This window comes from Acinonyx jubatus, chromosome D1, assembly GCF_027475565.1.
Source record: "Acinonyx jubatus isolate Ajub_Pintada_27869175 chromosome D1, VMU_Ajub_asm_v1.0, whole genome shotgun sequence".
Taxonomy (NCBI): domain Eukaryota; kingdom Metazoa; phylum Chordata; class Mammalia; order Carnivora; family Felidae; genus Acinonyx; species Acinonyx jubatus.
In genome coordinates, this window is record NC_069390.1 from 100,774,077 (window position 1) to 100,788,009 (window position 13,933).

The 13,933-nt window shown below is 35.7% G+C and overlaps 1 pseudogene; it reads left to right on the plus strand.

The window, feature by feature from the left end:
• The window catches only part of LOC106980578 (NXPE family member 4-like), a 78,262-nt pseudogene that overhangs the window by 21,197 nt on the left and 43,132 nt on the right, over positions 1-13,933 (plus strand).

The following is a 13,933-nucleotide window of genomic DNA, read 5'->3' on the forward strand; positions in this document are numbered from 1 at the left end:
AGAGAGAGAGACATAGCATGAGCAGGGGAGGGGCAGAGAGAGAAAGAGAGGGAGACACAGAATTAGATGCAGTGTCCAGGCTCTGAGCTGTCAGCACAGAGCCTGTTGTGGGGCTCAAACCCATGAATCATGAGATCATGACCTGAGCTGAAGTCAGATGCTTAATTGACTGAGCCACCCAGGGACCCCAGGTCTTCTTAATTTCTTGCAACAATGTTTTTTAATATTCAGATTATAAGATTTCAATTATTTAATTTATTCTCAGATACTTGATTTTTTGCAACTATAAATAGAATTATTTTCTTAATTTAACTTTCAGATTGTTCATTGATAATTTATACAAATACAAGTGATTTTCATATTTTGATCTGCCCTGCAAACTTGTTGAATTCTTTTTTGTTGTCATTGTTCTAATAATTTTTAGTGGATTGCTTGGGCATTTCTATACAAGGTATCATCATGTCACCTGCAAATAGAAATAATTTTACTTCTTCTTTTCCACCTGAATGCCTAATTCCTTCTTAATGCCTAATTGCCCTGCCTGGAATCTCCAGCACAATGTTGAGCAGCAGTGGCGAAAGCAGGCATCCTTGCCTTTATCTTGATCTTAGAGGAAGCGTTCAGTATTTCACTTAAGGTGTTTCAGTTAAGTATGATATTAGTTGTGGGTTTTGCATAGATGCCCCTTAGCAAGTGGAGGAAGTTCTATTAATCGTATGTTGAAGGTTTTAATCATGAAAAGCTGTTACATTTTGTCAAATGCCTTTTTGGTGTGTAGTGAGATGACCCTGTGGGATTTGCGCTTTATTCTATGGATAAGTTACATTACACTGATTTCCACATGTTAAACTCATATTGCATTCCTGGAATAAATCCTATGTGGTCATGGTGTATAATCCTTCTTAAAGTTAATGTGGTTTGTTAATATTTTATTGAGTATTTTGCATGTATATTCGTAAGAGATACTGGTCTACAGTTTTCTTGTAGTGTCTTTGTCTAGTTTTGAGATCAAATAATGCAGGCTTCATAGAATGAGTTGGGAAGTGATCCCTCTCCTTTTATTTTTTAAAGGGGTTTATGAATAATTGGTATTAATTTTTTTAAGTGTTTAGTTGAATTCAGCAATAAGGTCATCTGGATCTGGGCTTTTCTTTCCAAGAAGTTTTAAAATTACCAATTCATTTTTTAAAATGTGTTGTAGGTCATTAACGTTTTCTTTCTTTTTTACTCAGTGTTGGTTGTTTGTCTCTTTAGGAATTTATCTACTTCATGTAAATTATCTAATTTGTTAGCATACAGTTATTCATGGCACTTCCTTATAATCCTTTTTATTTCAGTAAAATTAACAGTGATTTATCCTTTTATTCTTGACTTTAGTAATTTAAGTCTTAAATTTTTTTCCTGTCCAGTCTAGATAAAGGTGTGTTAATTTTGTTGGTCTTTACAAAGGAACCCTTTTTTGGTTTTACTGATTGTTTTATTCTCTATTAATTTCTGCTCCAATCTTTCTATTACCTTCCTTCTTCTTGCCTTGGGTTTAGTTTGCTCTTTTTCCACTTTCTTAAGATGGAGGTTAATTTATAATTCATTGATTTCTTTCTCAGAATATTCTTATTTTCCTTTTTGTTTCTTCTTTGGCACATTGATTATTCAGTAGTGTTTTACTTTCCACCTATTTGTGAATTTACCAAACCCATTGCCATTAGTAATGTCTAATTTCATTCAATGTGGTTAGAGAACATGCTCTGCATTATTTCAACTTACATATAGAGAGAAGCTTCTTCTTTGGCATAGTACATGTTTTGTTCTGGAGAATATTCAACGTGTACTTGATAAAATTGTGTAGTCTTCTGAGCAAAGACTTGTATAGATGTTTATTAGGTCTAGTTCATTTATAATGTTAAAATATTAGATTTCCATGATCTTCTGTCGGGTTGTTCTAATATTTTTTGAATGTGAAATATTGAAGTGTCTAACTATTCTCACTGAATTGTCTTATTTCTTCCTTCACTTAGTTTTGCTCCACTGGAGCAAACATTGTTAGATGCGTATATTTTTTAAAATTGTTATATATCCCTGATTAATGCTTTTTATCACTAGAAAATGTTCCTCATTGTCTTTAGTAATATTGCTATAATTCTATTTTATCTATAGTAACTCCAGATTTTTTTCTGTATGAATTATACAGAAATGCTTTTGAAATTCTTTTACTTTCAGTCTCTCAGCATTATTAAATGTTGTTTGTCTCGTGTTGACAATTTAGAGTTGGTTCTTATTAACCAATCTGGCAGTCTGTGCCTTTTGATTGGATTGATTAATCCACTCACATTTAATGTTAATACTGAGATAATTGTACTTTTATTTTCAGTATGTCCCATTTTGGGTGTTTTTATTTTATTTATTTTCTAAATCCAGTATAATTAATATATAGTCTTATATCACTTTCATGTGTATAATAAAGTGATTCAACAATTCTTTACATTATTCCATGCTCTTCATGATAAGTGTACTCTTAATCCTCTTCAACTATTTTGCCTATCCTCTTACCTCCTCTTTGGAAACAATAAGTTTCTTCTTTTTTCCCTTAAATTCCACGTATGAGTAAAACCATAGGGTATTTATCTTTCTCTGACAGACTTATTTCACTTAACATTATACTTTCTACATTCATCCATGATGTCATAACTGGCAAAATTTCATTTTTATGGCTCAGTAATATTCCAGTGTGTGTGTGTGTGTGTGTGTGTGTGTGTGTGTGTGTGTGTGTGTGAGTATCCCATCTATTTTTGATCCATTCATCTATGAATGAACCCTGTGTTGCTTTCATATCTTGCCTATTGTAAACAATGCTGCAATAAACCTCTGGGTGCATATTTTCTTATATCACGGTTTTCATTGTCTTTGGGTAAATACTGAATAGAATTACTGGGTCATATAGTATTTCTATTTTTAATTTTTTGAGGTACCTCCATGCTGTTTTCCACCAGTTTGCATCCTGCCGACAGTGCATGAGAGTTCCATTTTCTCCACATCCTCACCAACACTTGTTCCTTGTCTTCTTCAATTTACCCATTCTGACAGCTGTGAGGTGATAGGTCATTGTGGTTTTGATTTGCATTTCTCTGATTATTAGAAATTTTGACTATCTTTTCATGTGTTGGTCATTTTTATGTTTATGGAATAATGTCTGTTTATGTCTTCTGTCCATTGTTTAATTGGATTATTTCGGTTTTTGGGTGTCGAGTTGTAGGAGTTCTTTATATATCTTGGATATTTATCCCTTATCACATATATCATTTGCAGATATCTTCTCGCATTCAGTAGGTTGTCTTTTAGTTTTGTTGACTGTTTCCTTTCTTGTGCAAAGCCTTTTTATTTTGATAAAGTGCTATCAGTTGTTTTTTTGTTTTGTTTGCTTTTGTTTCCCTTGTCTTAGGAAAGAAACACTTCTAGAAAAATAGTGATATGGCCAATGGCAGAGAAATGACTGTCTGTGTTCTCTTCTAGCATTTTTATGGTTTCAGGTCTCACATTTATGTCTTTAATCCATTCTGAGTTGCTTTTTGTGTATGGTGTTAGAAAGTGGTCTAGTTTCCTTCTTTTGCATGTAGCTGTCCAGATTTTTCAACACCCTTTTTGAAGAGACCTTGCATATTTCCATTGCATATTCTTGCCTCCTTTGCCATCTATTAATTGACCATATAATTGTGGGTTTATTTCTGGGGTCTCTATCCTATTCCATTGACATATGTGTCTATTTTTGTGTCCATACCATACTGCTATGATTATTATAGCTTTGTAGTATATCTAGAAATCTGGGATTGTGATACTTCCAGTTTTGTTCTTTTTCAAGATTGCTTTGGTTATTCAGGGTCATGGTAGCTATACTTGTGGTGAATATAGCATAATATGTAAACTTACAAAGTCATTAAGTTGTATATTTGAATTATTCAGAATAATTCAGGATTATTCTAGTTCTGTGGAAAAATGCTGTTGGTGTTTTGATAAGAATTTCATTAAATCTGTAGATTGCTTTGGGGTTGTAGAAACATTTTATCAATATTCCCCCAATCCATGAGAACGGACTGTATTTCCATTTATTTGTGTCATCTTCGGTTTTTTTCATCAGTGTTTCATAGTTTTTAGAGCACAAGCCTTTTGCATCCTTAGATAAGTTTATTCCTTGAAACATTATTTTTTGGTGTAATTGTAAACAAAATGGTTTTCTAAGTTTCTCTTTCTGCTACTTCATTATTAGTGTATTGAAATGCAACCGATTTCTGTATATTAATTTTGTATCCTGGTAGTTTACTGAACTAATTTGTCAGTTTTAGTATTTTTTGGTAGAGTCTTAGGATTTTCTGTGTGTACTGTTATGCCTTTTGCAAATAGTGAAAGTTTTACTTCTTCCTTACCAATTTGAATGCCTTTTATTTATTTTTGTTGACTGATTGCTTTAGCTAGGATTTCCAGTACTATGTTGAATGAAAATGGAGACAAAAATCTATGATAAAAACAGAGAGGGAGGCAAACCATATGAGTCTCTTTTTAAAAAAAATTTTTTTATGTTTTCTTTATTTTTGAGAGACAGCACGAGGAAGAGAGTGGGAAAGAGAGGGAGAACAGAATCTCAAGCAGGTTTCAGGCTCTGCACTGTCAGCACAGAGCCCTATGTGGGGCTTGAACTCGGGAACTGTGAGATCATGACCTGAGCCGAAGTCATATGCCTAAACAACTGAGCCACTCAGGTGACCCCATAAGAGACTTTTAAATACAGAGAATAAACTGAGGGTTGCTGGACCAGGGTTGGATCAGGGAAATGGGCTAAATGAGTGATGGGTATTAAGGAGGGCACTTGTTGGGATGATCACTAGGTGTTATACGCAGAGTGATGAATCACTAAATTCTATTCCTGAAACCATAAGTATGCTGTGTTAATTAACTTGGATTTAAATTTTTAAAACTGTTAAAATTATTTTTTTAAAAAGAATGTCAAAATTGCTCAGATATTTTGAATAAAAACAAAGATGTTATTTAAAAATTAAGAATAAAAAATAATTACACCACCAAGAAAAGTGGTTAGAGTAGACATCCTTGCCTTATTCCTGATATTAGTAGAAAAGCTCTCAGCTTTTCACCATTGAGTATGGTAGCTGTGGGCTTTTATTACATGGGCTTTATTACGTTGAGGTGTGTTCCCTCTAAACCTACTTGGCTGAGAGTTTTTATCATGAATGGATGTTGTACTTTGTCTAAAGCTTTTTCCACATCTATTGAGATGATTGTATTTTTTTGAGTATATTTGACACAATGTTACATTAGTTTCAGGTGTACAACTTAATGATTTGACACATGTATACAGTATGTTATGTTCACCACAAGTATACCTACCATCTGTCCCATTTACATCGCTGTTACAATATCACTGATTGTGTTCCTTAGGCTCTACCTTTTTATCGCTATGACTTATTCCATTACTGGAGGCCTGTATCTCCCTCTCTCCTTTCCATTTTGCCCAACTCCGAGCTGTGTCCCCTGTTAGCAACCACCAATTCTCTGTATTTATAGTTCTGATTCTTACTTTTTTTTTAGATTCCATTTATGAGTGGAATCATAAGGTATTTGTCTTTCACAGTCGGACTTATTTCACTTACCTGAAACCCTATAGGTCCATCCATGTTGCCTCAAATGGCACAATCTCCTTTTTTTATGGCTATGCAATATTCTGTTGTGTATATATACCAAAAGTTCGTTATCCATTTGTCTATTAACAGACACTTACATTGCTTCCATGTCTTAGCTATTGTAAATAATGCCGCAATAAACATAGGGGTTCATATATCTTTTTAAGTGTTTTCGTTTTTCCTGAGTAAATACCCTGTAGTGGAATTTTTGGACTATATGGTATTTTTTTTTATGAGGAACCTCCATACTGTTTTTCACAGGGACTGTACCAATTTGCGTTCTCACCAACAGTATGCAAGTGTTCCTTTTTCTCTACATCCTTGCCAACACTTGTTATTTCTTCTGTTCTTGATTTTTTCCCCCTTTTCACAGGTATGAGGTGATATCTCATTGTGGCTTTCATTTGTTTCCCTCATGAATAGTGATTTTGAGCATCTTTTCATGTGTCAGTTGGCAATCTGTATGTCCTCTTTGGAAAAACTGCCTATTAAGGTCCTTGCCCATTTTTAATTGGACTGTTTGGGGGTTTTTTTGGTGTTGAGTAGTATGAATTCTTTATGTATTTTGGATATTAATTCTTTATTGGATATATCACTTGCCAAATACATTCTCTCATTCAGTAAATTGTCTTTTTTGTTTTGTTGATGGTGTTCTTTGCTATGCAAAAAAAAAAAAAAAAAAAAGTGTCAATGTAGTCCCAGTACTTTATTTTTACTTTTGTTTCCCTTGCCTTAGGAGACCTATCCAGAAATAAGTTGGTTTGGCTGATGTCAGAGAAATGACTGCCTGTTTTCTCGTGTAGGATTTTTATGGTTTCAGGTCTCATTTTCAGGTCTCTAATCCATTGTGAGTTTATTTTTGTGTATGGTGTTGGAAAGCAGTCCATTTTCATTCTTTTACATCTAGCTGTCCTGTTTGCCCAGCACCATTTATTGAAAAGACTGTGTTTTCCCCTGTTGGATATTCTTTTCTCCTTTGTCATAGATTGATTGTATGTATATGTGGGTTTATTTCTGGAGTCAGTATCCTGTTTTGTTAATCTATGTGTCTATTTTGTGCTAGTACCATACTCTTTTGATTAGTACAGCTCTGTAATATATCTAGAAATCTGGGATTGTGATACTCCAGCTTTGTTCTTTGTCAAGGTTGCTTTGGCTATTCAGGGTCTTCTGTGATTCCATACAAATTTTAGTTTTATTCTAGTTTTGCCATAAATGCTATTGGTGTCTTGGCAGAGGTTGCATTGAAATTGTAGATTGCCCTGGGTGATATGGACGTCTGATAATATTCTTCCAGTTCATGAGGATGGACTATCTCCATTTGTCTGTGTCGTCTTCAAATTCTTTCATCAGTGTGTTATATTTTTCAGAGTACCGGTCTTTGACCTCTTTGGTTAAGTTTATTCTTAATTGCTTTAGTCTTTCTGATGCAATTGTAAATGGTGTTGTTTTTTAAATTTCTCTTCCCTGTTACTTTGTTGTAGTGTATAAAGACACTACCAACTTCTGAATTTACATGCCCCTTGACTGCATTCATTGCCTCTAGTAGTTTTTTGGTGGAATCTAGGATTTTCTGTACATAGCATCATGTCATCTGTGAATAGTGACAGTTCAACTTCTTTACCAATATGGATGCCTCTTATTTCTTATCCTTCTCTGATTGCTTTGGCTAGGATTTTTAGTACTATGTTGAATAAAAGTGAAGACAGTTGACATGCTGTCTTGCTTCTGACCTTAGAGGGAAAACTCTGTTTTTCACTGCTTAAGATAATGTTAGCCACGAGTTTTTCATATATGATCTTTATTATGTTGAAGTATGTTCCATCTATCCCCACTTTGTTAAGAGTTTTTATAATGAAAGGATATTGGATCTTGTCAAATGCTTTTTCTGCATCTGTTGAGATGATTGTATGATTTTTGTCCATTTTGTTAATGAGGTACATGATGATTGATTTGCAGACTTTGAATCATCCTAGAATCCCAGGAATAAATCCCACCTGATCATGGTGAATGATCTTTTTAATGTATTGTTATATGTAGTTTGCTAATATTTTGTTGAGGATTTTTGCATCTATATTCATCAGGGATATCGGCCTGTAGTTCTCTTTTTTTGTGGTGTCTTGTCTGACTTTGTATTAGGGTAATGCTGGCCCTGTAGAAACTATTTGGAAACTTTCCTTCCTCTCCATTTTTTGGAATAGTTTGAAGAGAATAGGTATTAATTCTTCTGTAAATGTCTACTAGAACTCATTTGTGAATCCATCAGGTCCTGGACTTTTATTTGGCGGGGGGTTGATTGATTATTTAATTTCATGACTTACCAGTCTAGTCAAAGTTTTTATTTCTTCATGGTTCAGTTTGTTGAAGACTGGATATTTCTAGGAATTTATGCATTTCTTCCAGGTTGTCCAGTTTGTTGGCATATAATTTTTCATAATGTTCTCTTATAATCCTTTGTATTTTTGTGGTGTTGATTGTTAATAGTCTTCTTTAACTGCAGATATTGTTTGAGATCTCTCTCTCTCTCTCTCTCTCTCTCTCTCTCTCTCTCTCTCTTTATTTATGAGTCTGGCTCAAGGCTTATCAATTTGGTTGATCTTTTCAAAGAACCAGATCCTGGTTTCATTGATCTGTTCTATTTTTTAGTTTCTATTTCACTTATTTCTGCTCTAATCTTCATTATTCCTTTCTTCTACTGGTTTGGGGTTTTGTTATTCTTTTTGTAGTTCTTTTAAGAGCTAGGTTAAGTTGTTTGGGATTTTTGTTCTTGAAGTAGGCCTGTATTGCTATAATCCCTCTTAGAACAGCTTTTGCTGCATCTAAAAGATTTTGAACCATTGTATTTTCATTTTCACTTGTCTTCATGTATTTTTTCTTTCTTCTTTTATGTCTTGGTTGACCCATTTATCGTCTAGTAGCATGCAATTTAACCTCCATGGATTTGTATTCCTTCCAGATTTTTTCTTATGGTTTATTTCTAGGTTGACTTGTGGCCTAGTGTAATCTGTTCTAGGGAATTTTTCATGTGCACTTGAAAGAATGTGCATTCTGCTAGTTTTGGATGGAATGTTGTGAATATATTTGTTATATTCATCTAGTCTAATGTGTCATTCAAAGCAACTGTTTTGTGTTCATTTTCTGTTTGGATGATCTGTCCATTGCTGTAGGTGGGGTGTTAAAGACTTACTATTATTGTAATACTATTGTATTACTATTGATTTCTTTCTGCATATTTGTTAATAACTGCTTTATGTATTTGGGTGTTTCCATGTTGAGTGTATAAATATTTATAATATTTATAATCTTCTTGTTGGATTATTCCCTTTTTGATTATGTGGGGTTCTTCTTTGTCTCTTGTTACAGTTTGTTTTAAAGTCTATTTTATACAATATAAGTATTACTACCGAGCTTTCCTTTCACTTCTCTTTGCACAGTGAATGTTTTTCCATCCCTTTACTTTCAATTTGCATGTGTCTTCAGGTCTGAAATTAGTGTCTTGTAAGCAGCATATAGATGGGTCTTACTTTTTTATCCATTCATTCATCCTATATCTTTTGATTGGAGCATTTAGTTCATTTACATTCAAAATAATTGGTAGGTGTGTATTTATTGACATTTTGTTACTTGTTTTATGGTTGTATTTGTAGTTCTCTGTTGCTTTCTTCTCTTGCTCTTGTGGTTTGATAGCTTTCTTTAGTAATATGCTTGGACTACTTTCTCTTTAGTTTTTGTAGATCTATTACAGGTTTTTGACTTGTGCTTTCCATTAGGTTTATATATAATTTCTTATGCATACAGTCTATACTAAGATTATGGTCACTTACTTTTGAATATTTTCTAAAAGCAGTAAATTTTTGCTACCCCCTACACCTTTTAGGTATACGGTATCATCTTTTACATCGTTTTATTTCATGAATCCATGACTTATTTTTTATAGATACACTGGATTTTACTACTTTTGTGCTTTAACCTCCATACTGGTTTTGTAAGTGATTAATCTAATAATTTTATTATGTTTATATGTGCCTGTGAATTTTTTTTCCTTTCCTATTTTTCTTACTCATGCTTGTGGTCTTTCCTTTGCTTTTTTCTTCAATGTTTGTTTATTTATTCATTTTTGAGAGAGAGCAAAAGAGAGCATGTGCATGTGAGTGGGAGAGGGGCAGAGAGAGGCAGGGGGAGGGAGACAGAGAATCCTAACCAGGGTCTACACTGCCAACACAGAGCATGATGTGGGGCTCAAACTCACAAACCATGAGATCATAACCTGAGCTGAAATCAAGAGTTGGATACTCAACCTACTGAACCACTAGGCACACCTCGTCTTTGTTTTTCATTCAGAAAACCTGTTTTAACATTTTTTGTAAGACTGGTGTAGTGGTGATGAATTCCTTTAACTTGTGTTTGGGAAACTCATTATCTCTCCTTCTATTCTAAATGATAACTTTGCTGGATAGAGTGTTCTTGTTTGCAGGGTTTTTCCTTTCAGCACTTTGAGGATATCATGCCACTCCCTTGTAGTCTAAAAGTTTCTGCTGAAAAATGAGCTCATAGCTTTGTGGGGTTTTCCTCGTATATGTTTTCTTTTCTCTCGTGGCTTTTAAAATTCACTTTATTACGCCTTTTCACCATTTTAATTACTATGTCTGGATGTGGAGCTTGTTGGTCTGATTTTGTTGGGGCTCTCTGTGGCTTCTGGATCTGAATGTCTGTTTCCTTCCCTAGAGTTAGGGAGTTTTCAGCTATTATTTTTTCATATAAATGTTTTGTCCCCTTTTCTCTGTCTTTTCTTTTTGGGGTCCCAATAATGCAAATGTTAGTATTCTCAATGGTGTCATCGAGTTCCCTTAACGTATTCTCCTATTTTATTGTTCTTTTTGTTGTTCAGCCTAGTTGTTTCCATTACTCTATCTTCCAGCTCACTGATAAATCCTTCTCCTGCCTCTAGTCTGTTTATTACCTCTAATGTATTTTTAATTTCAGTTATTGAGCTCATGTATGATTGGTTCTTTTTGATATTTTCTATCTCATTGTTGAAGATCTCACTGAAATTCTACTTTTATTTTTTTTTAAATGTTTATTTATCTTGAGAGATAGAGAGCAGGGGAGGAGCAGAGAGAGGGAGAGAGAGAGAGAGAGAGAGAGAGAGAGAGAGAATATCCCAAGCAGGATCCATGCTGCCAGCGCAGAGCCTGATGCAGGGCTCAATCACACAAACTGTGAGATCATGACCAGGGCTGAGATCAAAAGTCAGATGCTTGACTGACTGATCCACCAGGCACCCCATGATTCCACTCTGTTTTCAAGTCCAATGAGTATCTTTATGACCATTATTTTAACTTCTCTATCAATTATATTACTTACCTCTATTCTGTTTGGCTCTCTTGGTTTGATTTTGTCCTGTTCTTTCATTTGGGACATACTCCTCTGTCCCTTCATTGTATCTAACTATTGGTGTCTATTTGTTAGGAAAGTCTGCTATATCTCCTGCTGTTAAAGTAGTGGCCTTATGCAGAAGAGGTCCTCTGGTTCCCCTGCAGTGCACTGTCCCCTGTTCCCCAAAATGTGTTGCTTTAGAGGTGTCTCCTATGTGCATTCTGTGTGCCCTACTGTTGAGGCTGAGCTGCTTTTTCCTTCAAACCAGCCATCTGCAATGACTTGCTTTGATTGTTGTGGGCAGGGTTTTGTCCTGTGCTAAGGGGCCAGTATAAGGCTGCTTTGGGCTTGAGTTTGGTCAGACCTGGTATTTGCCAGAAGTGCAGTTGCACAAAACTGCAGAGTTCTTTCCCTGAATTATCCCCTAAGATGCTTTTGTCAGTGGGCAGGGCCTGAAATCAGACTCCATGTCTGCCTGCTTTCTATCTGTTGAGGTTGCAGTGACCCCAAATTACCAGGCTGTCTCTTGGTGCTGCCCCTTTTACAGTGTATGTTGACGAGTGGGGCTTGTAGTCAGACCAGATATCTGCCCCTGGCCCACTGCTGTAGCTGCAATTAAACTTCAGTACAGTTATCATCCCCGGGAGACGGTAGGAACCACTTGGGAGTGGTGGTGGCCATTGCTTGCACATTGCCATGCTTGTGACATCACTTGGGAATGATCCCTGCCAAGTGCAGCCGATTGGATGGGGGGAATCCACAGGAGTGTGGGTTGGGGTTCATTAGCAATGTACCCACTGGTCTGCTTGTTGGAAGTGAACGAGCACCACTTTTGCAGAATTCCTGCTGAATGGGGCAGGTTTGATGGGGTAGATTCACAAGAGAATGTGCGGGTGGGGTGAATTATTATCAAGCCAGGTGGACAGTATTTGCACTGGTTCCCTTAGGTGTGCACATGTTGAGGCTTGTGGGTAGGAAAAAGAAATCATGCCAGTTAGCTCTTTGGTTTTTGGAGAAATTTCCTACAGATTTCCTGCCCTTCCTGTACCCATTCTGACATTAGTAAATAAATCCCCTTTCTGTATACCCCAGGCATTTTCCAAACTGATGGTTCCGTGCTGTATCTCTGTGTGGTTGTTTGTTATGCTGTCTTTTTAAGGGTAGGGCCTCTGTTTCCTATCTCCTTCCAGTTCTCCCAGAGCAAAACCCACTGACTTATAAAATTCCTAGTGTTAAACCCCACTAATTATAAAAACTTACAAAGCAGGGGCGCCTGGGTGGCGCAGTCGGTTAAGCGTCCGACTTCAGCCAGGTCGCGATCTCAGGGTCCGTGAGTTCAAGCCCCGCGTCGGGCTCTGGGCTGATGGCTCGGAGCCTGGAGCCTGTTTCCGATTCTGTGTCTCCCTCTCTCTCTGCCCCTCCCCCGTTCATGCTCTGTCTCTCTCTGTCCCAAAAATAAATAAACGTTGAAAAAAAAATTAAAAACAAAAAAAAAACCAAAAAAAACAAAACACAAAAAACTTACAAAGTTAAGCTTTCTGCTTTTCATAGCGAAATGTTATGGGGATTTATCTTCCTAGTGTACGTCCCTTGTGCCTGGGGTGCCTGATGTGGGGTCTCTTCCTTTCCCTTCTCCATACTTTCAATGTCTCTTTTGTGGTTAGTCTTAAAGGTTAATTTGGTTCCCAAATGGGTCTCTGCCCTTTCTACAGTTTTTCTATGTGGCCTCTAATCCATAAATAGCTGTGGAGAGTCTCTTCTGCCAGCATTCAAGACATTTATGGGTTTATGATGTGGGTGTTACCTAGGTATATCCATGGAATGAGTTCAGCTCAGGATTTTCCTCCTCTGCCATCTACTCCTGTCCCGTTTTTTTTTATTCCTTTGTTCCTTCTTTACTGCTTTCTTTTGCATTAAATGAACATTTCCTGGGGCAACTCTTAATTACTTTAGTAATATTTTTACTATTTAAAAAATTTTAATGGTTCTTCTTGCAATTACCATATATAGTAGATTCTGGTGACGTGTGGTAGTTATGTTCCACAGTTACTCTGTGAGCACGCATGGGCTTGATCACGCACACATGCACGTACATGTATGTGTGTCAAGTCAAATTACTGAGTCACTTATTTTCAACCTGATGAATTCCCCTTACTATTTCTTTTAAGGCAGGTCTGTTAGCATTGGATTCTCTCATTTTTATTTCTCTGGGAATGTCTTTTATTTCTTAACCTTCAATTTTGAAATACTGTTTTGCTGGATAAAAGATTCTGGCTGATGAGTTTTGTTGTTTTTCTTTTTCCCCTCCTTAAAATAGGTCATTTAAATGTCATTCTACTCCCTTCTTGCTCCATTTTTTCTGATGAGAAATCAGCTGTTAATCTTGTGTGAGTACTTTGCACATGACTAGGCATTTTTCTCTTTCTGTTTTCCAGATTTTCAGTTTGTCTTTCAACATTTTTTACTATTATGTGTCTAGATGTCGCTCTCTCTATACTATCATATTTGGAGTGGGTTGAGTTCCTGGATGTATGGATGAGTGCTTTTAATCAAATTTGAGAAACTTTCAGCCATTATTTTTTTCAAATATTTTTTTCTATTTTTTCCTCCCTCTCCTCTCTTTTATTATATGTATGTTGATGTGCTTAAGTTGTACCACACATCCCTATGATGTGTTTATATTTTTTATTTTTCCTCTCTATTCTTCAGAATGTATAATATGTATCAATTTATCTTCAAATAAGCTGACATGCCTACTCAAATATATTGAGCCCCACTAGTGAACCTTTCAGTTATTATCCTTTGCAACTCTAAAATTATCTTTTGTTTTTTTTTTTTAAGTAATTTCTCTGAATTGGTGATCTCTCTTTGTT